This window comes from Mustela erminea, chromosome 15 (assembly GCF_009829155.1).
Source record: "Mustela erminea isolate mMusErm1 chromosome 15, mMusErm1.Pri, whole genome shotgun sequence".
NCBI lineage: Eukaryota > Metazoa > Chordata > Mammalia > Carnivora > Mustelidae > Mustela > Mustela erminea.
Window position 1 is genome coordinate 60,895,702 of NC_045628.1, and position 18,226 is coordinate 60,913,927.

General features: G+C 34.9%; 1 long non-coding RNA gene across 2 annotated transcripts in view; it reads right to left on the minus strand.

Annotated features, from left to right (window-relative positions):
* Positions 1-18,226, minus strand: part of LOC116574341 — a 97,264-nt gene that overhangs the window by 37,078 nt on the left and 41,960 nt on the right. For both annotated transcript variants that reach the window (XR_004279225.1, XR_004279224.1), the window contains exons 2-5: positions 13,785-14,303; positions 12,836-12,922; positions 7,692-7,786; positions 95-161 (exon numbers count right to left, since the gene is read on the minus strand). This is a non-coding gene — a long non-coding RNA (uncharacterized LOC116574341). The remainder of the gene's footprint in view (positions 1-94; positions 162-7,691; positions 7,787-12,835; positions 12,923-13,784; positions 14,304-18,226) is intronic.

The following is an 18,226-nucleotide window of genomic DNA, read 5'->3' on the forward strand; positions in this document are numbered from 1 at the left end:
ATTCAGAAATAAAGCAAAACCTGTAATCAAACACTAGCTTTTTATAAAAATGGTTGAGGTTAATACTAAATACTAATTGAGAGTTAATACTTACAAGATAAGAACTGCTGGGCTAAGTAGGGGACTGTTTTATTATGGTCTTCATTTTATCAATATCAAACCTAGGAAAAAAAAAGAGTGAAGACTTTAAAAATTTGATTACATTATGAAAGTTAGAAAATTTTCAACTGGGGTTGATAATCATGATTTTCTGATCCTTATACAGCACCACCACAGATTATAGACACCCAGCAGCATTTGTATATTTTAGTCTAAAGTAGCTTAATTTCTTAATTTCTCTTCTCTATTACTATTACCTTCTCAAAGTATAAAAGTCAAATATGTAAATGCAACTAAAACTAATACTTCAATGTCTAATTTGGAGCACACTGAGCTTCTAGAAGACATCATACAATTGCAGATATTTCAAGATAAATTCAAGATCATACCTCAAGACTGACCAGTCTTTCTCTTAGGCATATACATACACACATGTATACAATCGCAAAATCTAAAAATCCATATATTGTCCAAGAATTCTACTGTGATACAGTATAAATACAGAGCTTAAACTGGGGTTTCAAATGCTTACAGATATGTTGGAAAATAATGTTATATCTATAGCCATAGCAATAGAAAATATTATGAAATAACATGAAAAATGCAGGAGTAGTGATAAGAAAAATTGTTTCCAAGGTTGTTCTTTATTTACAAGAGCAGGAAGAATTAAAAGCCAGTATGCAAAGAAAGGAAACATTACTGCTTATCTTTAAAATTGAAAAAATTTAAAAATATACTAATTTAAGCTGGTTAGAATTCTGTGGGCCATGACTGTGACTTGTAGTTCTTTTTTTTTTTTTTTTTAAAGATTTTATTTATTTATTTATTTGAGAGAGAGAATGAGAGGCGAGAAGGTCAGAGGGAGAAGCAGACTCCCCATGTTGCTGGGAGCCTGATGCGGGGCTCGATCCCGGGACCCCGGGACCATGACCTGAGCCGAAGGCAGTTGCTTAACCAACTGAGCCACCCAGGCGCCCCTGTAACTTGTAGTTCTTGATACCAATTAATGCTTAAGCACTTACTATAAGATATAGAATAGAATAAGTAAAATAAACTCATCTATGCTTTTAATGGAGCATTCTTTTTTTTAATTTTTTTATTTATTTATTTGACAGACAGAGATCATAAGTAGGCAGAGAGGCAGGCAGAGAGAGAGGAAGGGAAGCAGGCTCCCTGCTGAGCAGAGAGCCAGACCTGGGGCTTGATCTCAGGACCCTGGGATCATGACCTGAGCCGAAGGCAGGGGCTTTAATCCACTGAGCCACCCAGGGGCCCCGTGACTAAATTCTAATATACTACCATGCTTATTTTGTTTTATGTGTCTTTTTTTTTTTTTTTTAAGAAAAAAAAAAAGACAATACATACAGTTGAGTCCTTTCTGTACCGTACCCTGATCCCATTATCCTTCCTAACATAAAATCACAATCTTGAATTTGGAAATTTATTTCCTATGCACGCTTTTACACTACTACTATTGTAAATTCAAGTACTTAAAACATGTATCATTGTTTTCAAGGTTTATTAAAATGTAGTATCATATACACACATTCTATAAATGTTATTATACAATACATATCCTTTTGTAGTTTGTTTTTGCTGAAGACATTCATTCATTATCATACACAGAGCTCACTTTAATAGCAGTATAATAAACAGTTCATCATATGACTATGCCACAATTCACCATTCTCCTGTTGCTTAATGTTTACAGTGCTTTTGATTTTTTTCTATTAAAAATAAAAGTAATAAGACTTTGCCATACATGTCTCAGTTTATCTAGAACATCTATGAAATGGAATTGTTGGGTTCAAGCCTATGTATACTCAATTTTACTAAGATATTGTCAGATGCTCCCACAAGGAGCATATGAAAAGTTCATTTTCTCCAAGATCTTGAAGTACATTTAAGAAAAAGCGCCACTATCTAGAGGAGTATTTTCAAAATTCTTAAGTGATCAAATCCTTCTGTTTTTATCAAGTGTAGGTCTAACATAGGTATACTAAATGTTTTAAACAAAAGAGACTAAAATTTGTTCTAGGGTACCTGCACAAAAATAAAGCTTTCATGATAGAGATTTTCCTCATATGACTGAGGAAATACCAAGACTTCATCTAGAACTATTGTGGTAGAAATTGTAAGATTCAGCATTAGTTACTAAGCTTAGATTCACAATGACCAAAGAGGGTAGGGGGAACAGAAAATATAAATGGTTAATTATTGTGAAGAATCCTCCATTTCATTTTGGACAGTGCTCCTCACATGTGGTGCTTCTAAAAAAACCCACTTGGAGCTTGTAAAAAATACACATTCCTGAGTCCTAGGGCTCCAGAGAATCTGATTCAGCAGGTCTGATAAAATGCTTTGTTCTTCTAAGTTATTCTGGTCCATAGATACTTCAGTAATTCATAGTAAAAACAAGGTGTTTTAAATATAAAGGATTTTGTAACTCATTTTTTAATTAAGAGAGGTAGCTAATTAAAATGTTACCTGTTAAATTACATCAACATGAATTACATCAAACATCCTGGTAATAGCAAAAAAAAAAAAAAAAAAAAAGTTATGGTTGAATGTTTGACACTTCATGTTAGACCAGGTTTTAGGCTCATTTATTATTTCGGGTAAGCACATACTACAACCAAGCTTGTTTTGATAGTATTAGGAGAAAATTCATATTCTGAATTTACTGTTATTGGAAATGGAAAACATTAAGAGTGGGTGTGATTAGTTGTGATTTTAATGAAGGTAACCAAGGAAAAACAATGATTACCTTTTTAAAAGAATGCTACTGCAAATGTCAAGACTTTAAACTGGGACATTAGGTTTATACACTAAAAATGTCATTTGTAGTTTTCCACCTAGAATGCTACAAATAAAATTGGAACTTTAATAGCAATTTAATATTCACTTCCCTGTAATTATGACCTATTGTAATTTTATTCAGGTACAAGATGAGAAAAATGCAGATATTTAGGTTATGCAAATATGTGCAAATTCAAATTGTAAAAATAAAAAAACCCTATTTATATTACAAAGCCCTATTTCCAAAAGATTTAGAATAATCTTTATTTCTAGATATAAAGTTCAGATATACAACATTTTAATAGAAAATGTGAAGACTTACTGAGTTTCCAGCTGTAGCCTGCTTTGTGATTAAATTAAACACTAAGCAGTATGGGGTATTCTTTTTTAGTTATAGTGAAATCAACAAGAATTTGGCCTTGTTTAGACTAGGCTACAAAACAGAAATAATATGGGCCCAGAATATGGCTCCAAAGTGAAAGAAACACTCCTGTGTGGCCATAGTCAACTTTTCTTTCCTTAATGTAACACCTAGCTTGTGCTATCCAGTAACAATTTTTTTCAATCTACCAGCTTGAAAGTGAAAAACACGAAACACACCAAACATAATTCCAGAAACAAGATGATTTTCCATTCAAACAGATGGAATTAACTGATAAAAATTAAATGAACTAAACCCACATAGTACATAATAGAAAATAATGTAAGTCTACGAGCTATAAGCAGAAAACTAAGTTTCCTTTATGCAGCTTGGAAGAAAGTAACTTTTTGTCAAAGAATATATTCATTATACTATATATGGGTTATAATGATAGTTGGGCCCTTCCTACCTGGTCTGTAAAAGCTCCTGCAGCTCCTTTGGCCACCATTATTACATATTGATGCTATTTATTCTATACAACAGCTGACAAAGAGTAGCAATCTCCCAGCCCCTGTTCCCAGCTGTAAGGGACAAGAACAAGGGCTGTGGTGATACTTGTTTATTCATTGTTGTTGCTGCTGCTACTGAAGCAGCAAGCTAAGAAAAGCATATGCAACTGACACAGAAGACAAAAATGATTCTAGTCCAACCTACCTAACAGGTCAGCTTTCATCATTCTATGATAAAATTGCTTAAAGAGAAATTTTTTTTTTTTTAAATTAGGACGGGAAGAGAAGAAGAAAGGACAAAATGAATGTTCTGATCAGAAAGGGAACCCATAATGTATCTAAGGAAAAAAATTAATGACACTTGTAATAATCTTCAGCTCCTAGTTTAGATTTAACTCAATTATCAACATTCTCAGAAGAGTTTTAACAAGGTTTGGCATGAATTCATAAATCTGTATTATCTTTCCTATCCACTCTACTGGAAAATAAGTACCTAAACTTTAATCAAGAAATGAAATTATATTTTGCTTATAGAAAGTTCCAGGCTCCCAAGTTCCACATATCTAATCATCACCATATGTTTGACATCAGATCCTATTAACAAAGAAGTAAGATTTTAGCCCATAAATATTTTTTAACAAAAACGCCAACCATTAAAAAAATTCCTACTTGTAATTTATCTACTTTAAATGTGTACTACAAAGCTAAAAACTGAGTATAAGTACATAAGATCAATGATGAGTAACAGAGAATATTTATTCTGTCAAATTATCTTTAAACGTGATGTTAATTATGGATTTATAACTTCAATTTTAAATGCAATCTTTATCCTTTAATACCTTAGGCAATTTTTGATTTTGAAAAATATTTAGGAAGTCAGAAAAATTAGGAATCTATAAATTATTTTTAAAAGGCTAGAATTGGCTGATAAGTCTAAATAAGATCTAGTCAAGAAGGCTAGATTTGGGATTTTTTAAAATAAAAGTATCAAATACAGTAATATTGAAAATTCAGATCAAAATATTTTGGGAAAAAGGGGAAAAATATTTTATTTTTATAAAAATTACAAAAACAATTGTTCTGCTTAGCAGCAGTCCAAAAACAAATAATACTAATAAAAATAAAAGAAATAATTCTGAGGATCACAGGATAACAAAAGTACTAAATATTTTTATTATGAAAGCCAGAGAACGGAAAAAACTGACAGCAAATATCAAAAAAGGATTTTTAAAAATTAAGACATTTACAAAACAGTAATAAATTAATAAACTATTAACTAGCTGATTAATCGGTCTCAGGAACTACATTTGAAACACACTGCAAGCTTCTCTTCCAAGTGACTCTCATCATGAAACAAGAAAGTAAAACTAAGTCAAATCATATATGTTAATGAAATACCAAGTGTGATTTGGGGTGCTAAGGACTGAAATTCTACTTCAAAGTATTTAATGAAAAATTTAAATCATCTCATTAATTAAATAACACAGTTTGAAGATGCTTAGAAAATAAAATTCTGAAAAGAAATAATAGATTAAATATATATTTTATTTGTTGGTCAGAAAATAACCCAAAATATACACAAAATTGCTTCAAACATTTAAAAAAATTTTAAGAAAGTTAATTGTCTATTCTTTAGTGATTCTCAGCAACATTAGAAAATCTCAATAAAGGAAGCTGTTACAGCTGAGAAATTGCAAATGTTGTCCTTATAAACTAGAATTATACATCAATGACAAATAATGAATAATTTCAAGTCCCTTCACATGTAGACATGTTAAATTACTTCTGTTCTAGTTTATCCAAAATATTCTTTCCCCCCAAGAGTAACTATTTCAACAAAACAGGAACATTGACAGTATAGCTATATTTTAGGAACAATTAAGAATTTTTTCTTGAGAAAATGAATGTCATTTAAACCAGAAAGTGCATTTAACCAAAAATATAATTGCTGCACAAAAAAGAAGTCTATCAGTGAAAACAAAAAAAAGTAAATCCTTTCCTTCAAATCGTGACATAATAAACTACTTATCAAGGTTTAGCTAGATATAATCAGGTTTGCAAATTTAAAACACTCAAAATCCTTAGAATATGTCCTTTAAGGGGTAAAAGCTAGCCAATCACGCATAGCAGTAAAAACCTTTATTAACCTGTCTCCTAAAATAACATACACTACTAATTAGGTTAAAGTTTCTTACTCTGTAAGAGCTGACCAAATACAAGAAAACTATTAATATTTGCATCAAGTCTCTTAGATGTTAAATTATTTAGGAAGCTAAAAATCTGGAAGTTTATAAGCCAATATATAGCTATAGAGGGATGATTTTATGATGCTAAATATTTATGTTCAAACAGTAAGTTTTGACAATTTTAAAGATCTCAAATCATAAACACTCTAAATCAGAAAGAACTCTGGATTTATGTCTTTATTTAAAATATGAATTCAAAAGCTATGTTTATTCCTCCCTTTAATAGTAGGCTGTGTGTAAAAGATATCTGGATTAAAAGTGATAAACTTGAATCTAGTTTTTTTTTTCCCCACTCAGAAACCGTATTTTTCACTTTTCATCTTAATGTTTTCTAATCTGAAAATCACTGGTTAAATCGGGGGGGGGGGGGGAGGGAGTTGTATTCGATTTGATCTTATTCAAACTAAGCTGCTTTTTCATAACATTCTCAAGTCTAAGTTATAAAGACATTCTATACCTTGTATTTATCTTGAACAATATAGTGACACTTTACAGTATAATGACATCAATACCTAAATGTTACCCTTACATTAAACTGATTTGTATTAAATTTTAACATTTTATGTAACATTAACTGGTAGTGGATTCATATTCCTGGATTATCTAATATCTAATAATAAATATCAGATATTAGTTTTTAATATTTTGGTATATATCTCAATGTTCAAACACACATTGGAGAATTTGTTTGGAAAAAACTAAACGTTGTTTAAAGATACAAACCGTTCTATGACCACAATTACACTTTGTTCTTAAGACTAAATTACATTTTTCTATGAAAATAAATCTTTATCTCCCATATCCAATATATATAAAGTAAATATTTTTAGGTGAAAAAAAATTTTAAGAAAAAATTGTAGTCTAGCTCTATTTTAGAAGACCTCATTTTAGCAAATAGTTTTTTTAAAAAATTTTGGTTAGTACTTTATCATGAGACTAATATTTTTAACATGGAAAAATTAATCAATACTTAGTAATATTGTTCAATAAATTCATTTATATTATACTAGATCACTATTTAGCAATCAAAATTTTTATTAGGTATCTGAAACTTTCAACTAAAACTATAAAAATGAAAATAAATATACTAGAAAAGTGGCTCTTCTGATAAAGAATTTTGGAGGTAAAAATAAGTTACTGGAAGTTTTGGCAGTTTACATTTTTAGAGTTGCAATTTTTCATATTAATAATTTAAATATTTTACTCAGAGTATTTATGAGTAAGATAGTAGTTTCTGCTTAAGAAAGTGGGTTTTTCAGTTTCAACCAAAATGCCACTTTTGGTTAGGATAGTATTTGGAATACTCTAAATTCTCTTAAAATAGTCTAATCTTATCTAATTTTATAGGCTTTACCTATCACTATACCTGCCAAAGAGTTGAGCACCAAATTCTATTTGATTTAAACCTCCCATTTTGAGATGGAAAGTCCTCTATGTACTTATTTTTAGAATAACTTCAATTGGAATTGGACCTAATAAAACATAATGAGAATATCAATTATATTTAAAAATGTGGAGTTTTAATAATCAAGAGAAGTCCACTTGGGCCACTTCACAGATTTCTATTAATAAATCTTCATTGATTTTAGATCACTTAAAAAAGTTCTAGCTTTACTGTCTAGTCCAATTATATTGCAAAGATATAAAATATTACCCTTTTAAAATTCATTAGTATACCTTAATCTCCTATCATGTTCCAATGCATTATGTGAGTGTTCAATCAAAGAAGTTAGGTTGTTCTCCAGAATTGGCTCTCTCCTAAAGGTCAAAACCTGCAATAAAAATGTCATGTATTATAGCATGAAGACACTCAACAGATTTCCGCCTCCTGAAGTTCCACAACTGATTCCTGAACACTGAGGTAAAAAATCTTCAAAATGACCCCAATCTTGCCTTTGTTCAAAGAAAACCTAACTTGAAAATAATGTTTTTTAAGTAGAAATAACTTGATTAGAAACACCTGTGATATGCTTTATCATCTGAAGCCTCTTCAAGCAAATCAGATTAATATGTTTCTGCTTTCATTTCTCTTTAGGGCACTCATTTTCAAAGTTGTGCGTGCGTGCGTGTGTGCGTGCGTGCGTGCGTGCGTGCGTGTGTGTGTGTGTGTAGGTAAGTACTGGAGGACTTTTAAAGGGGACTTCATAAAGAATATATCAGAAATATAGTTTGTGCTTCCAAAACTCATAAAATCCATAGTTAACAAAAACTATTCAAAGGATAGATTTTTAACTACCTTTCTCCCCAAATCATTGAATATTTTAATGACGACAGAAATTACCATTATTAAGTTTAGTCTTTTGCCTTGCCTGTGTGAACAAATTATACTGATATTTCTGAATATTTTAAGACATTACGGTTCTAACAGAACAAAATTTACAATTAAATTTTTAAGCAAAATATTTATTAGTAAAGGTGGATGGCTATTGGGCCAATGGTTTTTTAATATTTCCAAATAAATGTGGTGTAATCAAATGTATACAAGAAGCTTCTTCATTTTTTCCACCTGAATCTTAATGATTTAGTGGCAATCAACCATCTAAAAATATAAAGTTTAGTTAAATTACCAAAGGCTTGTAACATACCATATGTTAACCATAATGCTCAGAGCTTTCTACTTTTATTTAAGGATAGCTTAGGAAAAGAAATGAAAACCAAAAAAAACTTTATTCCTCTGCCGCCAAATAGTTGACTGTTTAATGACAAAACCCACACAAATGTAACTGACAAATACCAATCCAAATACCATGACACTTTTAAAAATTAAAATCACTTCCACACAGTCTTCCTCAAAAGACACAGTTTTCTGTATTTAAGCACTCTGAAAATTCAGGTATCGTAACTTTAAAAATCACAGAAAAATAGCAGAAACCAGTATGTACTCCATGCCAAATGTTAAGTTTTTAAATAGTAGGGAAACAGCAAATACTAGATAATAAAGAACAAAAGACATTTGAATGTAAGACAAATATTAAACCAAATGTGTGTAAGAAAAAAAGATGTAAAAAAACCCTCTGAAATAGTATAACTCAATGCCAAATCTATTACAAAATACAGTTTATTATTTATATTAAGAACCCAGGGCAAAGCTTTTCAGTGCAAAGATTTTTTAGTGAAATAAGACTGGAATAAACCAAAGTATATTAAACTTCTCATAATTTGATAAAAAATGTTAAGAATAAAACTCATATATACATAATTTCAAATCCAGTATTTGAAATTTGTCTCTCTAAAACGAGATCCTAAAAGGAGACAGAGAAGAGGAGAAAAAAAGGCAAAAGAAAATCATTTCCCTATAAGAAAGCAATATTTATAGGAAGGCTTTACAATTATTTATATATGCAAACAGACAAATATACAAACATGTATTAGTAATGTGATATTCTAAAATTGATGCTACTTTTATTTAATCACAACTTTAAAATTCTAATACTGTCACTTGTAAAAATTTAAAGCAAAAATGGCTTAATCTAATTTTTGACACTTGTTTGAAGAAAGTGTTTGTTATTACTGATTTCCTGTGGTCTTAAAGAGATTTGGGGCTACCAGATTTCTGCAAGTCATAGTCTGAGCCCAATTACCTGCCAGAATTAGTTGCCTGGCCACAGTGTTTCTAACTTTGCTGAATAAAAATTAATAATAAGAAATAAAACTACATGTAAATTAATAGTATGACAATTCTAAGAAGTGTTTTCTAGTTGTAAGACCAAATAACCTGTTTCTTCCAAAAAAGGGTTAAAAAAAAAAATCACTGTGGGAATTACTAAGTTTCACTAAACAAAAGGGGAAAAAGGCAAGAGCAAATTTAAGGCCATTAATTTTTTGAAATGAGATAAATTTTTATAGAATAAAATTTCAAAATTGTGTGTCTGATTCTTTTTAATTGGAGAAAACTTACATAACATGTAGAAGAGATATCTAATACAGTGTCTGGGCACTTATTTTTTCTTTTAGTAAACCAAATTAACTGACCAATATCAGTATTTCTGGGATGAAGTACACTGTGACATTTTGAATAGTAACTGCATACCAATAAACAGAAATGTATATTTATACACGTTTTCACAAAACAAAAACCAGACAAAAATATAGTACACAAAGCATGATGAAACAGGGAATCCAGAATACGAAAGCTATTTTGAAATTTTCATCCTTAGTTCCAGTTCTTGATAACGTTAAAAGTGATATTAATTTGATCAGAAAAAAATGTGGTGTTACATGTAAACACCTTAGGCTGCATTTTGTAAATGTACAACTAAGACAAATTGACAGCATTAAAACAAAGCCTAAAATTGCCCTTTTATTTGGAGTTTTAAAAATACTATGAAAGGCAAACAAATGAAAATCAGTGCTACCCGGAAGACAAACACCTTACCTTCTCTAGCTCCCTCTCCCTCACGTTATATAAACTTAGCTTTTAGAAAAAGAAGAGCTACTGTAGCAACACCTTTCCCCATCATTATTTTCCAGTGATAATATATGACTTTTCTAGTCCTCACAATAGAAAATAAATTAGAATTATCAATTTCCATAGAGTAATATGTATAATACACATAACAATAAAAAAATACATCTGTTGGCTGTCATACCTACATGCCCACAAATCTAAAAACCCAAATCTTCCTCTTATCTAGCATCACAAGGGAAAATATCTTGAACGCTGTGGATTTTATTTAGGTGCTAGTGCATTCTCAAGCTTTAAGTGTAGTATTTTAAATAAAGGAATCCTTCACTTCTTTTAAAAATGGCTTATTAAATAAAACAATTCTTCACCATCACCCCTCAAAACAAAAAAAATCCCATAAACCAAAGCACTAAAAAAGTAGGGTTAAATTTAACCAGGCTGGTGGAATTTAAAGACTTCCCCCACCCCACCCTCAGAACTCTGCAAGTCACATAATAATTTGAATGAAAATTAAAACACAAAACCCCATACAAATATAAAAAAGCAAAACCTGCTAGATCTGTTATCATAGATAAAATTACATTTACAATAGAAATGGGGTCTCCTACAACTTCATTAAGTCAAATTTTATAGAAAGGATAATTAGCACCTTTCATGAAATTTTCATGAGATGATTCAAAATAAACAGCTTTGAAAAAAGGTAATGAACAAAGATTCTGTAATTGCAATTCCTGTTACAAAGGCAAAACACAATAGTATGATTTACAAACTCAGCTATTCCACTCAATATAAATTATATTTATAGCTCTACAGAGATTTATAAAAGTTGTGGGATCTTTTCATTTGAGTATTTTCTAACAATGCATATTTGACCTAATGTGAAACCATAAACTGTTAAGTTTCAAAATTTCAACCGCTATTCATAAAAGAACACTGATTTCTATTAAATTCAAAAAAATCTTTAAAAAAGCATCTGCAGCTATTTTGTTTATCACTGAGTTTACCGATTTTCTTAGAAAACCACACCCGCCTTTTATCAAGATGCAATTAAACGGAATGACAAGCTTGGTAATAAATAGAAATATATTGACGGCTGTCTCAAGCAACATTAAACAAAAATCAACTGAAAACCAACCAAGTAAGATACAACACACCCACACTGTTGTATGCAATGTATTTCTTCACAGTGAATTTATCAAAGGAATGAAATCATACATAGGCACCTGTGCATACTTACCTGTAGTACTGTTTAAATTATGCAAGATAAATTTCTTATAAATAAAGTTTTAAGTCCACAGCAATGGCTGAATTAGCAAAATCCATGTATTTTAAGTTAGATGTGAAAAAATTTAAATACATCCAATTTTTATGTAGAATGTGGAGAAGCTCATTCCTAAGAAAATTAAAGTTTCTTTTCATCAAAATAAAAGAAACTATTCTCCTGTAATCTCCATCGAATATGTAGCTTAAGTTGGAAAATTTCTGTCAAAGAAATAAAAAACCTAGATCGTACAGTCAGTTTTTAACCAAAAAAGAACGGAAGCAAATACGTTAAAGTCTTTGCAATTTCAACCAGCAGAATTAAAATTTTTAAGAAAACTGACTCCTCAGTTTTACTTTTAATATACATTTCAGAACCATTCGAAAGTCCTTTATGGAAGAAAAAAATATTAAACTCCAGCTCACCCCCCCCCCCCCAACTCCTCGTCTTAACGTTTCCTATTTCCGTGTTCTCTAAAAGTATAATTTTTCGGAAAGCCGAGAATTGTAATCTAGTGTTCAACATTCAAACCCCCCAGTCCCGCTCTCTTCCAGCCAATCAGGGGGGTGACAAGTCCGGTGTTTTGGGAACTCCGTTAGATACATTTTGAAAAACATCACTTTGCGCTCTCCTATTCTCCTCGGGGATAAATTCTAAATGAGGGCGGGTCCTCTGGTCTTAATAGAAATAAGAAACCGATCAATCGTTACATCAATTCCAGGAGGAAAAACACTTTAGGCAGGTGGTCCTAAAGAATGTAAGATTGCGGGTTCCCAGAAAGCGTTATTCCTCTTTGCGAACAATTGAACTGCTGCTGCAAAACCCATCTCCGGCATATTCGCAACCCAGAGCCGCGCGCCCCACACGCAAAACACCACACTAGCAAAGGGTTAATCAGAGGTGACTTCAGCGCGGAAAAAGACTCAAAACCTAATATATCTTTAATGAGGAATTTTTACAAAGGCCATTATTTATAAAGTACTACTTAAAGTTAAAGCCGTCACTGGCCCAAATCATTCAAGAGTTGTCGACTAAGAATTGGTAGAAACTACGAGGATAAAAAAAACCACTAAAGGGAAAGACAAATAACAGCCCTCTTCCCTCCGCCTCAGAGTCAAGAGAGTTCCCGAGAAAAGGTGGGGATTGCAAAATTACCGTTAAGTTGTCCGGGCTAAGACTTTTCGGGAGGAAAACATCAATAGTTTCACATATTGCTTTTATCCTTGCGACATGTTTCAAAGACTGGAGAAGGAAAAAAGTCTTCTAAGAAAAGTGCAACTGGGTGAAGGAAATTGCAAGCTCGAAGCCCTGTCTCCCCCCGCCCCCGAAAAAACCAACACCGTGAGAGCAAATGACAAAAATCCCGAGCAAAAAGCGAAAGCCCAGCATCTTTCCTAGGAGCCCGCTAAAACCTCAAAAGTCTGCCTCCGCCCTATCTTACCCAAATTGGAAAAGCCAGACACCGTCAGGGTTACCCCTGTCCGGACCCAGGAGCGCAGAGCCGGAGGGCTACGTTGTGAAACTCACATTCCTAGGGCACCCCATGCTTTAGCGTCAAGCACAATATACAGTGCTGGGTCCCGCAGAAGGTAGGTCCGCACGACGGACTGGAGGCACCCGCCACTCCGGGTTCTTAATTTTCTGCCGACCTTAAGTTTCATGTCACGAGAACGCGGCAGTCAGCGCGGGCCGGGAAAACTGCGATAAAAGACGGCTCGGTTCGGCAAATGGGGGAGGGGACGCTGGTCCCCCTTCTCCTGTCAAGGGGCCGCGGCCTGCGGAGCCCCGCAGCGCCCCGCGCCCGGCCCCGGGCGGGGGGTCCGGCTGACAGATCCGCTGGGCGGCGGCTGCTCCGCCGCAGCCCGTCCGCGTCCCGCTCAAACTGCAACTCCCCTCCCCCCACGCCCCCGTCTCTCCGCGCTCCCGCCACATTCCGCCCGCCGCCGCCCACTCCCAGACACCCAATTACCCCCAACCCATCTCCTCGCGTTTTTAGCAATTAAAATGAGGGCGGACCCAGTGCCCATTCCCTGCACCCCCCAACGCCTGACGGTCCCTCCACTGCCACCTCCCAGGTCCCGCTATTACTTCTTCAGGTTCTTACCGTCTGCGGCAACCCTGGCGAAGCCCCACGGACTGCCCTTTGGTCGAAGTAATTTTTGGCGATTTTTTTAGTGATTTTTCGGCGGAGTCCTAGTAGCGCTATAATCTCGGACAGGTTATCCCGTCTCTCCCGCTAGATTGATGAGATCAGGCATCACTCGAAAATGGCGCCGAAAGCGCTGAGGCTCCTCATTCAAATTCGTTAGAGCCAACCCCGCCGCCCCAGGGCATGCCGGGAACGCGGGCTGCCTCCACAGCTGTCAATACCGCCTCCAAACCCTTCTCTGGCTTTCCCTACACTTCTGCTCATGCGCAAACTCCTACCCCAATATCCGCGCCTTGAACATGCGCAGAATCGTCGCTGTTCGCCGCTCTCACTTCTTTTCCTCAGTCTCACTCCTCCGGCCTCCTTTCTTGCGCGTGCGTGCAACTCCTTTGCTCAGCCGCGGACGTGGAGGAACCGTGCGGCTGTGGGCCAGAGGTCCATAGACGACTTGTCAGTCGATAGGTATTTATTCTACTGTTCGAGGAAAACAAATAAGGGTGCAGCTTAGACGAAAAGAAACGTTTTATTGCCAGTGTCTAAACTCCTAAACAACGGAATTGTGTATGGATACACGTGTACTTAAAACAGCCTGGTGTGTGTGTAGAGCACTTGCTGTATGTCAACGCTTTACGGGAGTTATTGCATCTAAGCCTCAGAACAACTTTATGAGGTAGGTACAGTTATTATTATCGGTTTGCAGACCAGGAAAGCAAGGCTCAGAGACTTCTAAGAAATGTGCCTTAAGAGACACAGGTAGCAAGCACGTGGATGAGTCCCCATCTGTCAGATTCTGGAACTTGGGCCACTTTGTATCCCGCTGTGCCATGCAACCTGAACTCACACAGGCGTGGTTTCCCCCGCTCAACAACTCTGTGTGTGTGTGTGTGTGTGTGTGTGTGTGTGTGTGTAACAGAGAGAGAGAGAGAGAGATGTGTGCGGTGTGTGCGTGCGCGCGCCTCCGGCGTTCGGGATTATTTAAGTGTGTTGGAGCTCTACCTCCCGGTTCTAGGCTGCCTGTTGAGTCGGTGCTTTCATCCAGTCCAGTTTCTCTTACAGCCTCACTTGTTCTTAAACGTTTTGCTCTGTTTGGGGTAAATGGGCCAAATTGGTCATCACTTTGTGTGTGTGAGTGTGTTTGTGTGTATTTTAAGGATGGTAAAAGGAACAAACTATCAAAGACGGGGTTCCACTGTGCAACACATTAATAAAATAATAGTAGATAGAGATCACGTACTGACTGTACTCTGGCCGGGCACGGTAGTAAATAAATGCTTTACGGACTGATCCTGTTTGCTGCTCAAAACAACCCCATTAAGAAGGTATTATCGTCATTTTACACATGAGGACACCCGAGACTCAGATTAAGAAATTTGGCCCTAAATCTTATAACTAGTAAGTAGAAGCAAAAGACCTAGACAAATCCGTGCTCACCTTCAAAAACTGGACGCTAAGACAGGACAATAAATGATAATAAAATAGTATTTTAACACCTTCCTTAAAAACCTCTTTGAATCATTCATATGCTTGGGAGCGTTATCCTACCCGCCACCAGGCTAGTTAAGATGAAAATGAAAACAATACCACTGCCATTGATTCTAAATTATGACATTTTAAGTTGATTTTTGGTTACTTTTTTCCTGATTCCAAGTTAAAATACATTTTCTAAAGAATCCAACAATTTGAAATCTGGGGTCTTGCTACATTTTTTCCCAGTTTTTGTTGCAAAACTTGTGATGAACCTTAACTGTAGGAGTATATTAAAACACATGAGGGTTATAGAAGACTATGGATATTCAAAATGTCTGACGTACTAAGAAGTAAGGAAATGGGAGAAGGCTAGCATAATTTGCATTACTTAAGTAGAATTAGAAAAGAACTGGGTTTTAGTAATTTGAGATCATCAAGAAGTAACATTGCAGAATAGTGTTTGTCTTACATCTATCTGTATAGTACTTTTGTGCATTGGTTAGGTGTGTGGACTCTGGAACCAAACTGCCTGGTTTTGGAACTCAGTTCTGTTACTAACTAGCTTTGTGATCCTATGTGAGTTACTTTTTCTCACTTTGATCTTTTGAAAAGGAGTAACCATCTCATGAGGTTGTTGTAAGGAAGTTAATGAGCTAACATATAGTAAAGGCATCTGAACAGTGTTTGGTGTATTGTAAATGTTATTGTGCGCCATTAACACTGATCTTTTAAAATAGCTTCTTGTGTCTTAAAAAGTTTTAAGTTAGCGCCATTAGGAGTTAGGCTATTGTGTTCATAAGTCCTTTAAAGGGGCGCCTGGGTGGCTCAGTCCTTAAGCATCTGCCTTTGCCTCAGGGTCCTGGGATCAAGCCCTACATCAGACTCCCTGCTCAGCAGGAAGCCTGCTTCTCCCTCTCTCACCCCCTACCTGTGTTCCCTCTCTTGCTGGGCCTCTCTCTGTTAAATAAATAAATAAAATCTTTCTTTTAAAAAAAAAAAAACACAGAACAAAAGTCCCTTAAAATGACAAATCAGCCTGACAAATTATTTTTGCCAAATATGAGTAATGGTTTCTGCCAGATGAGTAAGAATGTTAATTTGTCTTATCATTTCATAAGAGTATCATACGGAAATGGAATAGTTTTGCTTTTTCTAATTTTTAAAATTAAGGGGGGAGGGGAAAATCAGGCCAATCTAAAATATAAAGTAAAATATAAAGTAAAAACTGTCCAAATTTCTATCATCCAGACATAAATACATATTCTTTGCTCCTTAAAAATGTATCTGTGGTGAGAATTGGCTAGAGGTAGTCTGGAATAAGTGGTATATTTGAGGAACTTATTTGCATGATTGTGCTTGAATTAAATGAACTGGTAAATTTTTTTTTTTTAAGATTTTTAAATTTATTTCTTTGACAGAGACAGATCACAAGTAGGCAGAGAGGCAGGCAGAGAGAGAGGGGGCAGCAGGCTTCAAGACCCTGAGATTGTGACCTGAGCCGAAGGCAGAGGCTTTAACCCACTGAGCCACCCAGGTGCCCCAAACTGGTAAATTTTTGATCTAGCCCCCTTTTAGATATAGTCTGTCAGGAGAATTCTAAAGTGATGATGTTGTTGGTAAGTAACATTTACTGAGTTCCTACTATGTGTCGGCTAAGCATGTATATGCATTTCCCCTTGAATTCAATCTCATAGTAACACCTGAGGCTGGTGTAATCATCTCCATTTTGCAGACTGAAGTTTATATGGTGGTTACTTTTAGAAGATTTAAGCCCTGTTTTGTTTAAAATACTATTCAATAAACCAAAAACCCTTCATAAATCTTCTCAATTCACCAAAATGGGAGAAAACAAAATCAAGTAACATGGTTGCCATGCCTGAACAAAAAGCCCAGTTGGAAAAAATGTTTTGAAAATCCAGTTATATTTGACCACAAGGGGGTGCAAATAATTGAGCTGAATTTTAAAGGGAAAAAAAGTGCTTTTTACTTCAAATTATCAAATTCACAGGTAAAAAACTAGTAAGAATACCTCCTCCAAACTTTAACACTCCACATAGTTATGTACTTAATGAATAAGTCAGTTATTTAGGTACTCAATTAGGACAGAAGTTTTCAGCTTTCTTTCATCTTCAACATGGTGAAGAGTTCATCAGCCCTACCCGGACTCCTTACCCCATTTGTGTCTTTGCATACTCTACTTGTCATAACAATAGAACTGAAATTATAATTTAAAATCTGAGGTTTTACCTGGAGACTGGAATGCAATCACCAGCTCATGAATGGTAAATACGGGTAGAGTGGAGAACAGAGGTTTTGTAATTTCAATGCTTTCCTTCCTTCCTGCTGTTTCTAATGAGTAAGCTACAACTGATGAAATGTTGGCTTCAACATAGTAACTTATTTAGATAAAACTGTGAAAGCTATAGGTCTGTTCATCTTTTACAAAAGAATGAAGACTCTTGAAGAAAACATTTTGAACAGTAACTTGAAAACTTAGTATACATGGGAGAATGTTTTAAAGACAGTTTGTTTGGGCGCCTGGGTGGCTCAGTGGGTTAAACCTCTGCCTTTGGCTTGGGTCACGATCCCAGAGTTCTGGGATCAACCCCCACATAGGTCAGGCTCCCTGCTAGGTGGGGAGCCTGCTCCCCAGGCCCCTCCTCCCCCGCCCACCGCCTGCCTCTCTGCCTACTTGTGCTCTCTCTGTCAAACAAATAAATAAAATCTTTAAAAAAAAAAAAAAAGACAGTTTGCTTTGATGGGTTTTAAAGTAACTTTTATTTTCTTATTGGTCTTGTTTCTCCAAGGTGGACTTAATTTTTAAAAAACCTTTTGACATAGAAGTACTTAAAATTGGCTTGGTTGGTTAAGAGTCCCATTCATGATTTTGGCTAGGGTCATGATCTCAGGGATCCTAGGATCCAATGGGG